General features: G+C 41.3%; 1 long non-coding RNA gene across 1 annotated transcript in view; it reads left to right on the top strand.

Moving 5' to 3' along the window:
* LOC105486864 (uncharacterized) overlaps positions 1 to 22,305 on the top strand; it is a 41,607-nt gene that overhangs the window by 12,053 nt on the left and 7,249 nt on the right. Inside the window, exon 2 of the long non-coding RNA XR_011613546.1 lies at positions 19,061 to 19,232. This is a non-coding gene — a long non-coding RNA (uncharacterized lncRNA). The remainder of the gene's footprint in view (positions 1 to 19,060; positions 19,233 to 22,305) is intronic.

Raw genomic sequence — 22,305 nt, 5'->3', positions numbered from 1 at the left:
ATTATTGAGAAGCAAGAATCTTTGATGGGTGATAAAATTAATGGGTAAAAGTATGATGAGAAGCAGGGTATTTGCATAGTCAAAAAGTATCTTTTTAAAACATTTTAGCACAGGGAAACAGGAACGACAGTGCAGGAACCTCACAAACGCCACGTTAATCAAGGGATCAAAATGAGTCATACCAGAAGTTAGACAGGTTGTTACCAGGTGCCCTCAACGTGATGCACTGAAAGGGCACAGTGGCCCTTCCGTGGTATCCCTGCCACAAATGCTAACTTAGATCAGACTGCTATAACAAATTGCCATAGATGGAGTGGCTTAAATAACAAGTATTCATTTCTCACAGTTACGGAGGGCTGCAAAGTCCAAGACCAAGGTGCCAGCTGATCTGATGTCTGGTGAGGACCTACTTCCTGGTTTGCACATGGCTGTCTTCCTGTTGTGTCCCTTCATGGTAGACAGAAGACAGATGGAGGAAGCAAACTCCCATGTCTCTTTTTTTTTGAGACGGGGTTTTACTCTGTTGCCCAGGCTAGAGTGCAGTGGTGCGATCTCGGCCCACTGTAACCTCCGCCTCCCAGGCTCAAGCGATTCTCCTGCCTCAGCCTCCCAAGTAGCTGGGATTACAAACGTGCACCACCATGCCTGGCTAGTTTTTGTATTTTTGGTAAAGACTGGGTAAAGACTGTTGGCCAGGCTGGTCTCAAACTCCTGACCTCAGGTGATCCTCCTGCCTAGGCCTCTGAAAGTGCTGGAATTACAGGCGTGAGCCACCGTGCCCAGCAATCTCTTCTTATTAGGGCACTAGTTCCATTCTTGAGACTCCACCCTCATCACCTAATTACTTCCCAAAAAGTCCGGCCTCCTAACACCATCATATTGGAAGTCAGGATTTCAACATGTGAATTTGGGGGAGACACAAACATTCAGTCCATAACAAATGCATAGCCTCACACTGATTCTGAGAGAAACATCAGACAAACCCAGATTAAAGGGTGTTCCACAAAACAACTGATTCGTATACTTCAAAAGTTCCCAGGCCATGAAATAAAAAGAAAAACTGTCACAGATTAGAAGAGACCAAGGAGGCACAATTAACTAATTACAATGTGGGATCCTGGATTAGATCCTGGACCACAATAAGGACATTAATGGGAAAACAGGCAGAATTCAAATAACATCTGTAGATTAGTGAATAGTAGTGCACTGATGTTAATTTCTTAACTTTGATAATTGTGCCAAATTACATAAGGTGTTAGCCTTAAGGAAATCTGGGTGAAGGATATTCGGGAGCTCTCTGTAGTATATTTGCAAATTTTCTATAAGTCTAAACTTAGTTTTTCAAATACTTAGAAAGTGTTATCTGAAAAGGTGCAAGCTACTGTTAGAACTTTATACACCTGTGCACAAGGACATTCCTTCTACTGCTAGCTGTTTTTATTTATTCAAGTCTTTCCTCAGACTGAACAAAGTGCAGTTAAGAGCTTCTGTAACTAGGAGCAACAAAGTTATCTCGTAGGACAGAAACATGTTCTTACCTTATCTTTTTGTCTTTAAACAGCATAGGATTATATATTTAACAAACATCTCATCCATTCCCAGTTCTCAGGGGTCTCAAATCTGAACTCTCTCCTAGCATATGAGAACTTGCGCTATTGCACAACATTCCACGTGCCATCAACAGTATGCAATTCTCACAAGTCTTAGTGCAGTCCCACATGCTGCAGAATAGAAGATGCCTGTGGTTTGCTTGAAAGTTGAAGGTTATTCTTCTCAGTCAAGGGTTTTTAACTGCAAATAAGGAACCTGCTGCTTGAGTCAGGACTCTGTACAACGGCCAATAGTCTGGTGCTACTGTCAATGCTGGCCTGCACAGGGTCAGTCTTCCATAAAAATGATAAGCCAGGATTTTTTCATGTGTATCTGAGCTCTATTTAGCTCCTTCAGACACTGTGGTTCTGTTTTCTGTTTGAAGAAGTGAAGGTCAAGCAGAAAGAACACATTTTTCTTGATAACCTTTAGGTAGAAAGCTCAAGTGGGTTTTAAGATCTGATGGAACTTGAAGAGAATAGAATGCATCTCTTCTAACACCAGTTGCCAATGTAAGGGGTTGTCAGCCTTTAGGCAGAGCAGCATTCATTTGCCTTTTCTGACTGCCTCAGTTTCCTAGGGATGAGGAACTCTCCTCCACTCTGTGCACCCTTGCTGGGATGGCAAACCCTATTGCTTGCACAGGCATGCCAATAGTTAACGGTGAGTTTGAAGGCTTCTTCTGCTAGACCCTTCCTTTTGCTGTCCTGGTGCATCCACGTGCATAGCTCATGTTCTGATGTTGGTAGAGAGGTTGCTTCATTCTCAGACTTTGAAACTTGAATTGAGAGATGCAAGGAGGAAAGAAACTGCTGCAGCTCAATTCCTTGAGTGTTGCGGCCCTGGGAGGCTGTGGAGATGCTCCTGTGACGAGGCACTCTAATTCCCTGGGTCTCACCTCTTTCGAACTCAGTTCTTCAACTTTCTTCATCCTGGGAGCTGGGCCACACCCTGACAATACATGTTCCTTTAAAAAGCTAGCCAGAGTTGCTATCTGTTATTTGCCACCAGACAGTTAAAGAGAGCTGGTTGAATCCTTCACAATAATGAGAAGACCCTTAAGTGGCTCCCAACTCAAAGAAAAGGATCCTCAGTACCATGAAGTTTTAGAACCTGTAGTTGTATTCTCAGATTTTTGGAAATACAAGACACAGACGTCAACCTTTTAAGCTTTTTAATCACTGAAATAGCTTCTGAGAAGGAAGAGAATCCTTGAAACATATAATTACTTACAAAGTATCTCAAACTAGAATTAACTCATTTCAAAGAATCATTTGAAAATGACTGCAATATGCACTTCTTGCCAGTTTATTTATATGTACATGATGTTTACTAATATAAATGATCAGAGTTCATGAATTTCTCTTGACTGCAAGTATAATTTTGTATCTTGGGACTTAAAAACAATAAAGAGTTAATGAAACACAACCCTAAATGACAGAGGCTTCTGAATGGGAAGTGGCTACAAACATTTTTAAAGACCTGCCCTGTTTCTTAAAAGTTAAACACACACTGTGATATGATCCAGACAGTTCACTTCTAGGTATTTACTCAAGAAAAATGAAAGCGTATGTCCATATAATGTCTTGTACAATATATTTATAGCAGCTTGATTTGTAGTAATGTAAAGCTGGAAGCAACCCAAATGTCCATTCACAGGTGACTGAACAGATAAATTATAGTATATTCCTACAGTGGACTACCACTCAGCAATAAAAAAGGAGGCAGGTATAGGGGCCAAGGGAAAACTTCCCCTTTGCCCTCTGGAGGGTTGCTGGAACATCAACATACAGATGGCAGATTAATAGGAGGAACTGCATACAAATTTATTAACATGCATGAGGAGAACTATGGAGTATTTACCCCAGCCCCCTAAATGAGTTGAAGAAGCTTATATACCATTTTCATAAGGGAGGGAGGATATGAGGAATGCAGACAGTTCTCTTGTGGGACAGTATTAGGGAGAAAGAATGAACCAGGGAGACAGAAATTACGTGTAAACGATTCTCTTTTGAATTTGAATGAACCTGAGAGGCAAGCATTATCTTGTGGAACAAAATATATAAGATCTCAAAGAAAGTCAAGATGGTTGAGCTTTTATACCATCTTGAGGTTACAGAAAGAGAAGGGCTTGGATGGTGGCAAGCGGGTCATGGGAGTGGGAGAAGAGGAGACGTGGCTAGCAAAGGTGGTCTTGTTATGTAGATGAAACCTCGCAGGTGGCAGCCCTCAGAGAGAATAGATGGTAAAGGTTTCTTTCAGACTTTAAAGGTGTCAGCCTCTGAGTTCATCTTTCCTACATTGGACAAGGGAGGACCTCAGAGAAAGCTTGGCTGCACCAGTGCAGATTTTCTCTACAGATGCAAATCTCCCCCACAAAAGACAGCTTTTCAGGAATAGCCATCATGAAATACATCAGAGAAGCATATTCTGGGGTGTTAATGAGAAAACAAACTCTGGAAAATATTTTAAAGAGATTTATTTTGAGCCAATATGAGTGACCACAGCCCAGAGAAAACACAAATCCAAGAAACCTTGACTAAGTGGTCTTAAGGCAGTCAGGTTATAGTTTGGTTTTTTACATTTTAGGAAGAGAGGAATTGTAGGTAAAACTATAAATAAATACATGGAAAGCATTCATTGGTTTGGCCCACAAATATGGGACATCTCAAAGCTTACAAGTCATGTTAGTGGTGGCAGGTAGTCCAGTTATTGGTGGCGAATTCATACAGGTCTTCAGCAACCTCAATCCTTGTCTCTTCAGAAGAAAGAATTCGACTGAGGGGCATAAGGCAGAAAAAGAGACCAAGGCAAGTTTTAGGGCAGGAATGAACATTTATTAAAAAGTTTTACAGCAGGAATGAAAAGAAAGTAAAGCACAATTAGAAGAGGGCCACGTGGGTACCTTGGAGGAGGGCAAGTGTGGGGTTTGACCTTTTGACTTGGGGTTTTATATGTTGGCACACTTTCAGGGTCTTGTGTCCCTTCTCCCCTGATTCTTCCCTTGGAGTGGGTTGTCTGCATGTGCACTTGGGTGTTGTCTGCTTGCTAGCACTTGGGTGTTGCTAGCACTTGTTGCTAGCACTTGGGTGTTGCTAGCACTTGGGTGCACTGTGTGTTTCCCAGAGTTGTATGCATGCTTACTAGAGATGTTCTTCCCTTACCAGCTGTATTTCCTTAGAAGGTCATATACCAGTTACAGTCTGCCATTTTGCCTCCTAATGTGCATGTGTGAGCCCACTCACCCAAATCCTGAGATCTTATCAGGAAGCTGCTGATCACCAGTTTCAGGGTTTTCTTTATCTACAAGGAGACTGTCTTTCCCTGGCACTGACTGTGACCAATTATTATTTTAGAGACAGTAAACAACTGCCTGACCATCACCTGATGATTGCCTGACATTCCTGGTTGGGGACAGGGGTGCTCTCCTGCCCTGCTTACGTCTGCCTACCTGCTATAACAGTCATGGATGGATTTTAGGAAATCTTTAGTTAGCAGTTGGTTGAAAGAGTTGTGCTTTGTCTAAAGACTTGAAGTCAATACAAAGGAATGCTTATGTTAAGACAAGGGGTCCTGCTGTCATGTGATGCTATGCCACAGTCAAGTTGGCTATTAAGCTACATTATTTTGGGTTAATTTTAAAAAGTTTAACAGATTTTTTGGTTTGTAGGGTGTGACTTAATCCTGGCCTTACATTGCCTTAGGTCTTTTACAACTTAGTATCTTACTGCCACAAAGAGTCCATTCTGTCAGTCTTGTGATCTCTACTGTAACATTAATGCCGGTCAGTTGTGTGTAAATTCCAAAAGAGAGGGAGTATAATGAAGTATATTCAACCTTCCTTTCGGTCATGACTGGGAATTCCATTTTTAAGGTTTTTCTGGGCTCCTCTTGGCAAAGAGAGGGTCTCTTCAGCTGGTTGCAGGTGGGGCTTAGGATTTTGTGAAATATTTTGGTTTCCTTCACATGCAGGAACATGAATAAATCTCGAAATAATTATGCCGAGTGACAAAAGCCAAACAAAAGAAGAATACATACTGTATATACTCCTTTTATATATATAGCATTCTGGAAGATGCAAACTAATCTATGGTAACTACAGCTGATCAATGCTTACTGGGGAGGGGGAAAGAGATGACAAAGGGATGTGAGGAAACTTGTGGGTGACAGATTTTTTCAATATCTTGATCGTAGTGATGTTTTCACAGATATATTAATATGTCAGACTATTCAAAGTTATTCCCTTTAAATATGTACAACTTATTGTATGCCAATTATTCCTCAGTAAAGCTATTGTGAGAATCTAGGCACTCGCCTGCCAGATTTGGTGCTAGATAATCTGGCAGGAATATGCAATATACAATGCTAGCACTCAGAGAGATCTGAGCCCATCTACTTCTGGGGTGGGAAGGGGGCAATTTTTTTTTTATAAAGAGTAAATATTTCTGGCTTTGTGGGCCATATGATTTCTGTTACAATACTCATCTCTGTTGACATGGTACAGATAATATGTAAATAAGCAAGAGTGGCTGTGTCCCAATAAAACTTTATTTATGAAAACAGGAAGTGGGCTAGATTTGGTCCATGGGCTTTAGTTTGCTGACTGTAATGTAGTTGAACACATTTATTATACAGAAACTAGGAGATGAATGCTATGTGGACAACAGCAACTTGTAAAAATCAGAAGTTATATACTTCAATATTTTTTATCAACCTTTAGTTATAAAAATATAAGTTAAAACTATATTAGGACATATGCCAAAATATCACTCCATAGATTGGTAATGGCAATGGGAAATGCATCTTTATGGTAGAGAATTCCATAAGCCACCACCTTAACCAATAACAGCATTTATTAGTGAGACCATCTGATTTTATATGCCTCCTGATATAATGCAAAATGAATTAGGCAGCATCGTTTATGAAGAATTATTACCAACAATGTTTAATATCTTTACAATTTAATCAAGCCTTTGGATTTTCTTTGTAGCCTGTAAGACATACAAGGGAAATAGGAACAAATTAAATATCTTGAAGAAACAATGAGAGAAATCTAGAATAAGAGACATGCCACAAGATAGCTGGCTTGATCTCTTAAAGAAGTAAATGCTATGGGGAAAAAAACATGTGAGGAAGATCACGCTAGATTAAACATTTGTTGACTTCTGGTTTGAAAAAATATTTCTAGAAAAGATATTTTAGGTAGTATTTTGGTTTCAATGTGTCTCCCAAATTTCATGTGTTAGAAATTTAATCCCCAGATTCACATATTAATAGTATTTGGAAGCAGGGCCTTTGAGAGTTAATTAGGGTTAGATAAAGTCATCTGGATGGGACTCCCATGATGAGACTGGTGGCTTTATAAGAAGAGGACAAGAGATCTGAGCTGGCACACTCTTGCCCTCTCTCCATGTGATACCCTTCACCATGTCATGATATAGCAAGAAAACCCTCACCAGGTGCTAGTGCCACGCTGTCTTGGACTTCCCAGTCTCCAGAAATGTGGGCTAAATAAACTTCTTTTCTTTGTAAATGATCCAGTCTGTGATACTATGTTATAGCAACATAAAACAGACTAAGACACCTAAAAATGGAGAAATGTGACTATAGTCTAGTTATCTAATCAGGATAATATTAATATTACCTCGTTTAGATAATATTATTAAAATTATTCTGGATTTTCTTAGGTAGGATAATAATATTGTGGTTTTATAGAAGAAAACTCTTATTTTAGAAAACAAATGACAAAATATTAGAGAAAATGTTTCATGATGTCAGCTACTAAAAAAAAAAAAAAAAAAAAAAAAATTCACACATAAAAAGAAATAGGGGCCAGGCATGGTGGTTCATGCCTGTAATCCCAACACTTTGGGAGGATGAGATGGGCAGATCATGAGGTCAGGAGATCGAGACCATCCCGGCCAACACGGTGAAAGCCAATCTCTACTAAAAATAAAAAAATTAGTCGGGCATGGTGGCAGGTGCCTATGGTCCCAGCTACTCGGGAGGCTGAGGGAGGAGAATGGCATAAACCCAGGAGGTAGAGCTTGCAGTGAGTCGAGACTGTGCCACTGCACTCCAGCCTGGGCAACAGGGTGAGACTCTGTCTCAAAAAAAAAAAAAAAAAAAAAAGAAAGAAAGAAAACAAATATGGAAATAGGTTAATAATTGCTGTGTCCAGGTGGTGGGGTTATATGTGTTCATTGTACTTCTCTTTTGACTTTCTGTATATTTAAATTTTTTTATAAGAAAAAGTTGAGAAAATTGTTTTATTTGATGATATGCCTTAGGAGGAGAATATTCTTAAATTCTCTTATTTCAACTCCCACTTATGACTGAGGACATGAGTTGTTTGGTTTTCTGTTCCTGTGTTAGTTTGTTGAGGGTGATGGCTTCTGGCTTTATCCATGACCATGCAAAAGACATGATCTCATTAATTTTTGTGGTTGCATAGTATTCCATGTACCCCATTTTCTTTATCCAGTCTATCATTAAGGGACATTTGGATTGCTTCCAGTGCTGCAATAAACATAAGTATGCATGTGTCTTTATAGCAGAATGATTTTTATTCCTTCGGGTGTATAACCAGTAATGGGATTGCTGGGTCAAATGGTATTTCTAGTTCTAGATCCTTGAGGAATTGCCATGCCACATTGTCTTCCACAATGGTTAAACTAATTTATTTATTTTTTTTTAATTTATTTATTATTATTATACTTTAAGTTGTAGGGTACATGTGCATAACATGCAGGTTTGTTACATATGTATACTTGTGCCATGTTGGTGTGCTGCACCCATCAACTCGTCATTTACATCAGGTATAACTCCCAATGCAATCCCTCCCCCCTCCCCCCTCCCCATGATAGGCCCCTGTGTGTGATGTTCCCCTTCCTGAGTCCAAGTGATCTCATTGTTCAGTTCCCACCTATGAGTGAGAACATGCGGTGTTTGGTTTTCTGTTCTTGTGATAGTTTGCTAAGAATGATGGTTTCCAGCTGCATCCATGTCCCTACAAAGGACACAAACTCATCCTTTTTGATGGCTGCATAGTATTCCATGGTGTATATGTGCCACATTTTCTTAATCCAATCTGTCACTGATGGACATTTGGGTTGATTCCAAGTCTTTGCTATTGTGAATAGTGCTGCAATAAACATACGTGTGCATGTGTCTTTATAGCAGCATAATTTATAATCCTTTGGGTATATACCCAGTAATGGGATGGCTGGGTCGTATGGTACATCTAGTTCTAGATCCTTGAGGAATCGCCATACTGTTTTCCATAATGGTTGAACTAGTTTACAATCCCACCAACAGTGTAAAAGTGTTCCTATTTCTCCACATCCTCTCCAGCCACCTGTTGTTTCCTGACTTTTTAATGATCGCCATTCTAACTGGTGTGAGATGGTATCTCATTGTGGTTTTGATTTGCATTTCTCTGACGGCCAGTGATGATGAGCATTTTTTCATGTGTCTGTTGGCTGTATGAATGTCTTCTTTTGAGAAATGTCTGTTCATATCCTTTGCCCACTTTTTGATGGGGTTGTTTGTTTTTTTCTTGTAAATTTGTTTGAGTTCTTTGTAGGTTCTGGATATTAGCCCTTTGTCAGATGAGTAGATTGCAAAAATTTTCTCCCATTCTGTAGGTTGCCTGTTCACTCTGATGGTAGTTTCTTTTGCTGTGCAGAAGCTCTTTAGTTTAATGAGATCCCATTTGTCAATTTTGGCTTTTGCTGCCGTTGCTTTTGGTGTTTTAGACATGAAGTCTTTGCCCATGCCTATGTCCTGAATGGTACTACCTAGGTTTTCCTCTAGGATTTTTATGGTATTAGGTCTAACATTTAAGTCTCTAATCCATCTAGAATTAATTTTCGTATAAGGAGTAAGGAAAGGATCCAGTTTCAGCTTTCTACTTATGGCTAGCCAATTTTCCCAGCACCATTTATTAAATAGGGAATCCTTTCCCCATTTCTTGTTTCTCTCAGGTTTGTCAAAGATCAGATGGCTGTAGATGTGTGGTATTATTTCTGAGGACTCTGTTCTGTTCCATTGGTCTCTATCTCTGTTTTGGTACCAGTACCATGCTGTTTTGGTTACTGTAGCCTTGTAGTATAGTTTGAAGTCAGGTAGCATGATGCCTCCAGCTTTGTTCTTTTGACTTAGGATTGTCTTGGAGATGCGGGCTCTTTTTTGGTTCCATATGAACTTTAAAGCAGTTTTTTCCAATTCTGTGAAGAAACTCATTGGTAGCTTGATGGGGATGGCATTGAATCTATAAATTACCTTGGGCAGTATGGCCATTTTCACGATATTGATTCTTCCTATCCATGAGCATGGTATGTTCTTCCATTTGTTTGTGTCCTCTTTTATTTCACTGAGCAGTGGTTTGTAGTTCTCCTTGAAGAGGTCCTTTACATCCCTTGTAAGTTGGATTCCTAGGTATTTTATTCTCTTTGAAGCAATTGTGAATGGAAGTTCATTCCTGATTTGGCTCTCTGTTTGTCTGTTACTGATGTATAAGAATGCTTGTGATTTTTGCACATTAATTTTGTATCCTGAGACTTTGCTGAAGTTGCTTATCAGCTTAAGGAGATTTTGGGCTGAGACAATGGGGTTTTCTAAATATACAATCATGTCATCTGCAAACAGGGACAGTTTGACTTCTTCTTTTCCTAACTGAATACCCTTGATTTCTTTCTCTTGCCTAATTGCCCTAGCCAGAACTTCCAGCACTATGTTGAATAGGAGTGGTGAGAGAGGGCATCCCTGTCTTGTGCCAGTTTTCAAAGGGAATTTTTCCAGTTTTTGCCCATTCAGTATGATATTGGCTGTGGGTTTGTCATAAATAGCTCTTATTATTTTGAGGTACGTTCCATCAATACCAAATTTATTGAGCGTTTTTAGCATGAAGGGCTGTTGAATTTTGTCAAAAGCCTTTTCTGCATCTATTGAGATAATCATGTGGTTCTTGTCTTTGGTTCTGTTTATATGCTGGATTATGTTTATTGATTTGCGAATGTTGAACCAGCCTTGCATCCCAGGGATGAAGCCCACTTGATCATGGTGGATAAGCTTTTAGATGTGTTGCTGAATCCGGTTTGCTAGTATTTTATTGAGGATTTTTGCATCGATGTTCATCAGGGATATTGGTCTAAAATTCTCTTTTTTTGTTGTGTCTCTGCCAGGCTTTGGTATCAGGATGATGTTGGCCTCATAAAATGAGTTAGGGAGGATTCCCTCTTTTTCTATTGATTGGAATAGTTTCAGAAGGAATGGTGCCAACTCCTCCTTGTACCTCTGGTAGAATTCAGCTGTGAATCCATCTGGTCCTGGACTTTTTTTGGTTGGTAGGCTATTAATTATTGCCTCAATTTCAGAGCCTACTATTGGTCTATTCAGGGATTCAACTTCTTCCTGGTTTAGTCTTGGAAGAGTGTAAGTGTCCAGGAAATTATCCATTTCTTCTAGATTTTCCAGTTTATTTGCATAGAGGTGTTTATAGTTTTCTCTGATGGTAGTTTGTATTTCTGTGGGGTCGGTGGTGATATCCCCTTTATCATTTTTTATTGCATCTATTTGATTCTTCTCTCTTTTCTTCTTTATTAGTCTTGCTAGTGGTCTGTCAATTTTGTTGATCTTTTCAAAAAACCAACTCCTGGATTCATTGATTTTTTGGAGAGTTTTTTGTGTCTCTATCTCCTTCAGTTCTGCTCTGATCTTAGTTATTTCTTGCCTTCTGCTAGCTTTCGAATGTGTTTGCTCTTGCTTCTCTAGTTCTTTTAATTGCGATGTTAGAGTGTCAATTTTAGATCTTTCCTGCTTTCTCTTGTGGGCATTTAGGGCTATAAATTTCCCTCTACACACTGCTTTAAATGTGTCCCAGAGATTCTGGTATGTTGTATCTTTGTTCTCATTGGTTTCAAAGAACATCTTTATTTCTGCCTTCATTTCATTATGTACCCAGTAGTCATTCAGGAGCAGGTTGTTCAGTTTCCATGTAGTTGAGCGGTTTTGATTGAGTTTCTTAGTCCTGAGTTCTAGTTTGATTGCACTGTGGTCTGAGAGACAGTTTGTTATAATTTCTGTTCTTGTACATTTGCTGAGGAGTGCTTTACTTCCAATTACGTGGTCGATTTTGGAGTAAGTACGATGTGGTGCTGAGAAGAATGTATATTCTGTTGATTTGGGGTGGAGAGTTCTATAGATGTCTATTAGGTCTGCTTGCTGCAGAGATGAGTTCAATTCCTGGATATCCTTGTTAACTTTCTGTCTCGTTGATCTGTCTAATGTTGACAGTGGAGTGTTGAAGTCTCCCATTATTATTGTATGGGAGTCTAAGTCTCTTTGTAAGTCTCTAAGGACTTGCTTGATGAATCTGGGTGCTCCTGTATTGGGTGCATATATATTTAGGATAGTTAGCTCTTCCTGTTGAACTGATCCCTTTACCATTATGTAATGGCCTTCTTTGTCTCTTTTGATCTTTGATGGTTTAAAGTCTGTTTTATCAGAGACTAGTATTGCAACCCCCGCTTTTTTTTGTTCTCCATTTGCTTGGTAAATCTTCCTCCATCCCTTTATTTTGAGCCTATGTATGTCTCTGCGTGTGAGATGGGTCTCCTGAATACAGCAGACTGATGGGTCTTGACTCTTTATCCAGTTTGCCAGTCTGTGTCTTTTAATTGGAGCATTTAGTCCATTTACATTTAAGGTTAAGATTGTTATGTGTGAATTGATCCTGCCATTATGATATTAACTGGTTATTTTGCTCGTTAGTTGATGCAGTTTCTTCCTAGCCTCGATGGTCTTTACATTTTGGCATGTTTTTGCAATGGCTGGTACCGGTTGTTCCTTTCCATGTTGAGTGCTTCCTTCAGGGTCTCTTGTAAGGCAGGCCTAGTGGTGACAAAATCTCTAAGCATTTGCTTATCTGTAAAGGATTTTATTTCTCCTTCACTTATGAAACTTAGTTTGGCTGGATATGAAATTCTGGGTTTAAAATTCTTTTCTTTAAGAATGTTGAATATTGGCCCCCACTCTCTTCTGGCTTGGAGAGTTTCTGCCGAGAGATCTGCTTTTAGTCTGATGGGCTTCCCTTTGTGGGTAACCCGACCTTTCTCTCTGGCTGCCTTTAAGATTTTTCCTTCATTTCAACTTTGGTGAATCTGGCAATTATGTGTCTTGGAGTTGCTCTTCTCGAGGAGTATCTTTGTGGCGTTCTCTGTATTTCCTGGATTTGAATGTTGGCCTGCCCTACTAGGTTGGGGAAGTTCTCCTGGATGATATCCTGAAGAGTGTTTTCCAACTTGGTTCCATTTTCCCCCTCACTTTCAGGCACCCCAATCAGACGTAGATTTGGTCTTTTTACATAATCCCATACTTCTTGCAGGCTTTGTTCATTTCTTTCTCTTCTTTGTTCTTTTGGTTTCTCTTCTCGCTTCATTTCATTCATTTGATCCTCAATCGCAGATACTCTTTCTTCCAGTTGATCGAGTCGGTTACTGAGGCTTGTGCATTTGTCACGTATTTCTCGTGTCATGGTTTTCATCTCTTTCATTTCGTTTATGACCCTCTCTGCATTAATTACTCTAGCCATCAATTCTTCCACTTTTTTTTCAAGATTTTTAGTTTCTTTGCGCTGGGTACGTAATTCCTCCTTTAGCTCTGAGAAATTTGATGGACTGAAGCCTTCTTCTCTCATCTCGTCAAAGTCATTCTCTGTCCAGCTTTGATCCGTTGCTGGCGATGAGCTGCGCTCCTTTGCCGGGGGAGATGCGCTCTTATTTTTTGAATTTCCAGCTTTTCTGCCCTGCTTTTTCCCCATCTTTGTGGTTTTATCTGCCTCTGGTCTTGATGATGGTGATGTACTGATGGGGTTTTGCTGTAGGTGTCCTTCCTGTTTGATAGTTTTCCTTCTAACAGTCAGGACCCTCAGCTGTAGGTCTGCTGGAGATTGCTTAAGGTCCACTCCAGACCCTGTTTGCCTGGGTATCAGCAGCAGAGGCTGCAGAAGATAGAATATTTCTGAACAGCGAGTGTACCTGTCTGATTCTTGCTTTGGAAGCTTCCTCTCAGGGGTGTACTCCACCCTGTGAGGTGTGGGGTGTCAGACTGCCCCTAGTGGGGGATGTCTCCCAGTTAGGCTACTCAGGGGTCAGGGACCCACTTGAGCAGGGAGTCTGTCCCTTCTCAGATCTCAACCTCCGTGTTGGGAGATCCACTGCTCTCTTCAAAGCTGTCAGACAGAGTCGTTTGCGTCTGCAGAGGTTTCGGCTGTGTTTGTTATTGCCCTGTCCCCAGAGGTGGAGTCTACAGAGACAGGCAGGTTTCCTTGAGCTGCTGTGAGCTCCACCCAGTTCGAGCTTCCCAGCAGCTTTGTTTACCTACTTAAGCCTCAGCAATGGCGGGCGCCCCTCCCCCAGCCTCGCTGCTGCCTTGCCGGTAGATCACAGACTGCTGTGCTAGCAATGAGGGAGGCTCCGTGGGTGTGGGACCCTCCTGGCCAGGTGTGGGATATGATCTCCTGGTGTGCCTGTTTGCTTAAAGCGCAGTATTGGGGTGGGAGTTACCCGATTTTCCAGGTGTTGTATGTCTCAGTTCCCCTGGCTAGGAAAAGGGATTCCCTTCCCCCTTGCGCTTCCCAGGTGAGGCAATGCCTCGCCCTGCTTCAGCTCTCGCTGGTCGCTGGCACTCCCCAGTGAGATGAACCCAGTACCTCAGTTGAAAATGCAGAAATCACCGGTCTTCTGTGTCGCTCGCGCTGGGAGTTGGAGACTGGAGCTGTTCCTATTCGGCCATCTTGCTCCGCCCCCTTGGTTAAACTAATTTATATTCCCATCAACAGTGTAAAAACATGCCTATGTCTCCACAGCCTCACCAGCATCTATTGTTTCTTGACTTGTTAATAAACACCCTTCTGACTGGCATGAGATAGTATCTCATTGTAGCTTTGATTTGCATTTCTCTAACAATCAGTGATGTTAAGCTTTTTTCATATATTTCTTGGCTGCATAAATGTCTTCTTTTGAGAAGTGTCTGTTCATATCCTTTGCCTAGTTTTTTCTGTTCATATCCTTTGCCCAGTTTTTTTTTCCTTGTAAATTTCTTTAAGTTCTTTGTAGATTCTGCATGTTAGACCTTTGTCATATGGATAGATTGCAAAATTTTTCTCCCATTCTGTACATTGCCTGTTTATTCTGATGATAGTTTATTTTGCTGTGCAGAAACTCTTTAGTTTAATTAGATCCCATTTGTCAATTTTGGCTTTTGGTGCAATTGCTTTTGGCATTCGTGTTGTGAAGTTTTTGCCCATGCCTATGTCCTCAGTGGTATTGCCTAGGTTTTCTTCTAGGGTTTTTAAGGTTTTAGGTCTTATATTTAAGTCTTTAATCCATCTTGAGTTAATTTTTGTATAAGCTATAAAGGGGGGGGGGTCCAGTTTCAGTTTTCTGCATATGGCTAGCCAGTTTTCCGAACACCATTTATTAAATAAGGAATCCCCTCCCCATTGCTTGTTTTTGTCAGGTTTGTCAAAGATCAGATGGTTTTAGATGTGTGGCATTATTTCTGAGGCCTCTGTTCTGTTCCATTGGTCAATATACCTGTTTTGATACCAGTACCATGCTCTTTTGGTTACTGTAGACTTATAGTATAATTTGAAGTCAGGTAGCATGATGCCTCCAGTTTTGTTCTTTTTCTTAGGATTGTCTTGGCTGTATGGGCTCTTTTTTGGTTCCATATGAAATTTAAAGTAGTTTTTTCTAATTAAATGAAGAAAGTCAATGGTAGCTTGATGGAGATCGCATTGAATCTATAAATTACTTTAGGCAGTATGGCCATTTTCATGATATTGATTCTTCCTATCCATGAGCATGGAATGTTTTTTCCATTTGTTTGTGTACCCTCTTATTTCCTTTAGCAGTGGTTTGTAGTTTTCCTTGAAGAGGTCCTTCACATCCCTTGTAAATTGTATTCCTAGGTACTTTATCCTCTTTGTAGCAATTGTGAATGGCAGTTCATTCATGATTTGGCTCTCTGTTTGTCTATGATGTATAGGAATGCTTGTGATTTTTGCACATTAATTTTGTATCCTGAGATTTTGCTGAAGTTGCTTATCAGCTTAAGGAGATTTGGGGCCTGAGACGATGGGGTTTTCTAAATATACAATCATGTCATCTGCAAACAGAAACAATTTGATTTCCTCTCTTCCTATTCGAATACGCTTTATTTCTTTCTCTTGCCTGATTGCCCTGGCCAGAACTTCCAATACTATGTCAAATAGGAGTGGTGAGAGAGGGCATCCTGCCTTGTGCCAGTTTTCAAAGGGAATGCTTCCAGCTTTTGCCCATTCAGTATGATATTGTCTGTGGGTTTGTCATAGATATACCTCTTATTATTTTGAGATACGTTCCATCAATACCTAGTTTATTTAGAGTTTTTAACATTAATGGATGTTGAATTTTATCGAAGGCCTTTTCCGCATCTATTGAAATAATCATGTAGTTTTTGTCTTTGGTTCTGTTGATATGATAGATTATGTTTATTGATTTGTGTGTGTTGAAGCAGCCTTGCATCCCAGGGATGAAGCGGACTTGATAGTGGTGGATAAGTTTTCTGATGTGCTGCTGGATTCAGTTTGCCAGTGTTATTGAGAATTTTTGCATCAATGTTCATCAGGGATATTTGCCTGAAGTTTTTTTTGTTGTTGTTGTATCACTGCCAGGTTTTGGTGTCAGGATGATGCTGGCTTCATAAAATGAGTTAGAGAGGGATCCTTCCTTTTTAATTGTTTGTAATAGCTTCAGAAGGAATGGAACCAGCTCCTCTTTGTACCTCTGGTAGAATTCAGCTGTGAATTCATCCAGTCTTGGGCTTTTTTTGGTTGGTAGACAATTGATTACTGCCTCAACTTCAGAACTTGTTATTGGTCTATTCAGGAATTTCACTTCTTCCGGGTTTAGTCTTGGGAGGGTGTATGTGTCCAGTAATTTATCCATTTCATCTAGATTTTCCAGTTTATTTACATTGAAGTGTTTATAGTATTCTCTGATGGTAGTTTGCACTTCTCTAGGCTCAGTGGTGCTATCCTCTTTATCATTTTTTTATTGTGTCTCTTTCATTCTTCTCTCTTTTCTTCATTATTAGTCTAGCTGGTGGTCTATCTCTTTTGTTAATTTTTTCCAAAAACAGCTTTGGGTTTCACTTATTTTTTGGAGGGTTTTTCTGTATCTCCTTCAATTCTGCTCTGATCTTAGTTATTTCTTGTGTTCCACTAGCTTTTGGATTTGTTTACTCTTGCTTCTCTAGCTCTTTTAATTGTGATGTTAGGGTGTCGATTTGAGATCTTTCTAGCTTTCTGATGTGGACATTTAGTGCTATAGATTTCCATCTTAACATTGCTTTAGCTGTTTCCCAGAGATTCTGGTACATTGTCTCTTTGTTCTTATTGGTTTCAGAGAACTTATTGATTTCTGCCTTGATTTTGTTATTTACCCAGGAGTCATTCAGTAGCAGGTTGTTCAATTTCCAAGTAATTGTGTGGTTTTGAGTGAGTTTCTTAATCCTGTTCTAATTTGATTGCACTGCGGTCTGAAAGACTGTTATGATTTCAGTTCTTTTGCATTTGCTGAGGAATGTTTTACTTCCAATTTTGTGGTTGATTTTAGAATAAGTGCCATGTGGCACTGAGAAGAATGTATACTCTGTTGATTTGGGTGGAGAGTTCTGTAGATGTCTGTTGGGTCCACTTGATCAAGAGCTGAGTTCAAGTCCTGAATATCCTTGTTAATTTTCTGACTCATTAATCTGTCTCATATTGACAGTGGGGTGCTAACATCTTCCACTATTATTGTGTGGGAATCTAAGTCTCTTTGTAAGTCCCTAAGAACTTGTTTTATGAATCTGGGTGCTCCTGTATTGGGTGCATATATATTTAGGATAATTAGGTCTTCTTGTTGAATTGATCCCTTTATCATTATGTAGTGCCCTTCGTCTCTTTTGATCTTTGTTGGTTTAATGTCTGTTTTGTCAGAGACTAGCATTGCAACCCCTGATTTCTTTTGCTTTCCATTTGCTTGGTAAATTTTTCTCCATCCATTTGTTTTGAATCTATGTGTGTCTTTGCATAGGAAATGGGTCTCCTGAATACATCACACCAAAGGTTCTTGACTCTTTATCTAATTTGCCAGTCTGTATCTTTTAATTGGGGCATTTAGCCCATTTTCATTTAAGGTTAGTATTGTTATGTGTAAATTTGATCCTGTCATCATGATGCTATGTAGTTATTTTGCACACTAGTTGATGCAGTTTCTTCATAGTGTCATTGGTCTTTATATTTTGGTGTGTTTCTGCAGCAGCTGGTACTGGCTTTTCCTTTCCATATTTAGTGCTTCCTTTAGGAGCTCTTGCAAGGCAGGCTTGGTGGCGATGAAATCCCTCAGCATTTGCTTCTCTGGAAAGGATATTATTTCTTCTTCGCTTATGAAGCTTAGTTTGGCTGGATATGAAATTCTGTGTGGAAAATTCTTTTCTTTAAGAATGTTGAATATTGGCCCCTACCTCTTCGGCTTGTAGGGTTTCTACAGAGAGGTCTGCTGTTATTCTAATGGTCTTCCCTTTGTCGGTGATCTGGCCTTTCTCTCCAGCTGCCCTTAACATTTTTTCCTTCATTTTGACCTTGGAGAATCTGATGATTATGTATCTCGGGGTTGATCTTCTTATGAAGTATTTTAGTGGTGTTCTCTGTATTTCCTGAATTTGAATGTTGGCCTGTCTTGCTAGGTTGGAGAAGTTCTTCTGGATAATATCCTGAAGTGTGTTTTCCAGCTTGTTTCCATTCTCCCCGTCTCCTTCAGGTACTCCAATCAATTGTAGATTCAGTATTTTTATATAGTTTCATATTTCTTGAAGGCTTCATTTGTTCCTTTTCATTTTTTTCCTCCATTCTTGTCTGCATGCCTTATTTCAGCAAGACGGTCTTCAAACTCTGATATCCTTTTTTCTGCTAGGTCAATTCGGCTATTGGTACTTGTATATGCTTCAGAAAGTTAACATGCTATGTTCTTCAGCTCCATCAGATCATTTATGTTCCTCTCTAAACTGGTTATTCTAGTTAGCAGCTCCTCTAACTTTTCATCAAGGTTCTTAGCTTCTTTGCATTGGATTAGAGCATGCTCCTTTAGCTCAGCGGAGTTTGCTATTAATCATCTTCCGAAGCCTACTTCTGTCAACTCATCCATCTCATCCTCTGTCCAGTTCTGTACCTTCCCTTGAGAGACACTGCGATCATTTGGAGGAGAAGAGGAGCTCTGGCCTTTTGAGTTTTCAGCATTTTTTTCATTGATGCTTTCTCATTTTCATGAGTTTGTCTAGTTTTGATCTTTGAAACTGCTGACCCTTGGATGGGGTTTTGTGAGAACTTTTGTTGTTGTTGATGCTTTTGTTGCTTTCTGTTTGTTTTTCTTTCAATGGTCAGGTCCCTTTTCTGAAGGGCTGGTGCTGTTTGCTGGGGGTTTACTTCAGGCCCTATTCATTTGGTTCGCTCCTGTGCCTGGAGATGTCACTCAAGGAGGCTACAGAACTACAAAGGTGGATGCCTGCTCTTTCCTCTGGGATCTCTGACCTCCAGGGGCACCAACCTGATGCCGGTAAGTATAGGGTGTCTGACAACCCCTACTGGGTGGCACGGGGAACAGGACTCATTTAACAAAGCACTTTGACTGTCCCTTGGTGGAGAGGGTGTGCTTTGCTAGGGGAAACCCACTCATCTGGGCTGCCCAGATTCTTCAGAACTAGCAGGAGGAAAGACTGAGTCTTCTGGTCTGCAGAGACTGCAACCACCCGTCCCACTAGGGCTTCAGGCCCAGGGAGATCAGAGTTCTGTCCCTGAGCCTCTGGCTGCAGTTGTTGGAGTTCCTGCAGGGAGGCCCTGCCCAGTGAGAAGGGATGGGTCAGGGTCAGGCCTGGAGAGGCACTCTGGCGTCTGCCATAGCTGGTGTGCTGGGTTATAGGGGACACCTCTTAGGACCAAGCCATTTCCAGCCTCCTTGGCCCCAGCAGAGGAAAAGTACAGCCTGGAGCTGTAGAGATGGATGACGCCCTTCCTTTGCCTAGGGAGCTTAGTGTGTCAGGCAGCTCTCCGTCCCAGTGCTGGCTGCCGCCCTTCCCCCAAGGAGCTCAAATGGCTTAGACAGCAGGCAGCTGCAGCTGTGGTGCTGGTTGTCCCTTCCCGCAGAAACTTAGCAGGCTTAAGCAGATTCTAGCTGAAAGGGTGTTAAGAATCTGCATGGCTCCAGGGTTGGGACTCCAGGCCCCAGTGGCATGGGTTCATGAGTGGCATCTTCTGATACATGGGTTGCATAGTTCCGTGGAAAAACCACGGTTTCCCTGGCTGGGTAGCATGCTCACTCACCACCTCCCTTGGCTGGGGGATTCCCCTGCCCTGTGTGGCTCTCAGGTGGGCAGCTGCACCACACTGCTCTTCCTTCCTCTGCGCAGGTAATGCCAGTAGTCTAGTCTGCTCTGATGAGAGAAGCTGGTTACCTCAGTTGCTGGTGCAAGATTCACATGCTATTACGGTTTTTTTCTTTTTTTTTTTTTTTTTTTTTTTACCCAGCTATTCTAAGCAGAGTTTATTTACACAAGAAAAATGAAAGCATACAATTGCTTGTATATAAAATTTCATAGCAGCATTATTTGTAGTTGTTCCAAAATGATAATGCCTAAATACCCTAAATATCAAATTCTACTAAGCACTGAAATAGAATCAAACACAGATACATGCAATAACATGGATGAATCTCAAAATAATTATACTGAATGAAAGAAGCCTCACCAAAAAGGATACTGTTGTGTGATGTTATTTATATAAACCTCCATAAAATGTAAATTAATCCATTGTGACAGAAAGCATATTAGTGGTTTCCTAGAAAATAGGGAGGGGGGTGGTGAGAGCAAGACTGAGTCATGTCAAATGGGCATGAGGAAACGTTTGGGAGTGATAAACGTGTGTATAATCGTAATGATGGTTTCACAAGTGTAAATCGATGCCAAAATTATTAACTTGTGCATTTAAATATATGCCGTGTTTTATGTGTCAATCATACATAAACAAAGTTGTTAATAATGTATCATAAAGTGTATGTGACTGCTGCTGGAAGGAAAATTCTCTCTTCCTTAAAAAATTGCAATGTACTGATGGCAGCCGCGGACCATCTGGAGCGGCCGCTGCCGCCATGCCCCTGCTGCCCGGAGGGTGTAGGGAGGAGGAAGACAGTCCCCCTGTAGCCCGCCTCCCTGGGGGGCTGCCACGATGAGGCTGGCGGGTTGTCCACCTACAGGGGAGCAGTGCAGTCAGGCAGAGAGGCCCCAGGAGGAGCTAGGCTGGGGCGGTGCAGTTTGTAAGCAGAGCCCAAGAACCATACCTGGGGTGTGGAGCAGAAGCCGTGATTCAGGGGCCCTGGGCAGGAAGTAGGAGAGGCGCCCACTTTGGGGACCTAGCCAGCGGCGTAGCCACCGCGCCCACTTTGCCGAAGGCTCCCAGTTACTGCGCCTCTGCGCGGGGTTACCTGGGGCTCAGTCCGCAGGGTCCAGCCGTGGAACCTGACAGTCTCAGGGGCCTGTGATCTGCTCCTGGAGGTTCCCCCTAGGCAGGGCCACGAGCTGGGTGAGTGGGAGCCTGTGCAGCCCCTGAGCTCCGGGGCCATGGAGGAAGCTCGCAGGCACGTTACCCCTGCCCTGGACATCGGGCGAGCCCAGCAAGGACCTGGAGCCCTTGCCCAGGCTGCGAGAAGGTGCAGCCGGGCCATATACTCCAGGGAGCCGGCGGGAGCCCGGAGGAAGCAGCAGCTCTGTCCTCCCAGGTACAGCTGCAGCCACCTTTGGGAGCCTTTGATCGCCACTGCTTCTAGTCGGCCATTTTGGCCCCGCCCCCAACTAAGAGCTTTTTAACATTAAACTCTCTATCATATATTTTCAAATAGGCAATTAAAAGAAGAAAAATAATTTTTCAAAAGGAAAACAGTTGTCGCAGACCTTTAGTTAAGACGCGCATTTGAATGACCAGGGAAATTCTAAAAGACATTTATTGTGGCTTTAATATTTGATACAAGGACAGAATTCTTTTTAAAAACCCCTTATATTCTATAATTGTGGCACCTTCGTAGACTAGAAAAATAACTATAAAATCTCCAGGCGCAGAAAAAAGAATAAATTCTAGTGTTTTCAAATATCCCATGCAAGACATGATACAATGTTTGAAGAAGAAAAATGATCTCCCAGCATTTGGGAAGTAGAAAGGTGGTGGGTGGAACCAGCCACAGTCATGACTCAGGTGGCCTTGACTGCCTCTTAGAATTTCGGGATATTTGTGCTCTGTGCCTAATGACCACAGTGTCTTAGGCTGCATACCTTTTACCTGTTTTTTCACTGTGTGTCAACTAATTTTTGAGTAAGAAACAAGATAAATCTCTGTAAATTGTATCTGTTAGAGCCTGACTCTAGGAAAGAAGCACCCCCTTCACAATCCCCTTCACAATCACAGTTCCTGAGCATAGTACTTATATCTGCATGAGGGCTTTCTGTAGCCCTGAGAGTCCAAGTGTGGGGCTCCCTGGGAATGCTGGAGAGCTAATGCTCCCTAGGAACAGCTTCTAACCAGTAACTGGCAGGAGTCAGTGGGTTAATACCCCAGATCGTTTGTCACTTGGTTGGACAGCTCTC

This window comes from Macaca nemestrina, chromosome 15 (genome assembly GCF_043159975.1).
Source record: "Macaca nemestrina isolate mMacNem1 chromosome 15, mMacNem.hap1, whole genome shotgun sequence".
NCBI lineage: Eukaryota > Metazoa > Chordata > Mammalia > Primates > Cercopithecidae > Macaca > Macaca nemestrina.
This window is presented reverse-complemented; position numbering and strand designations above follow the sequence as displayed.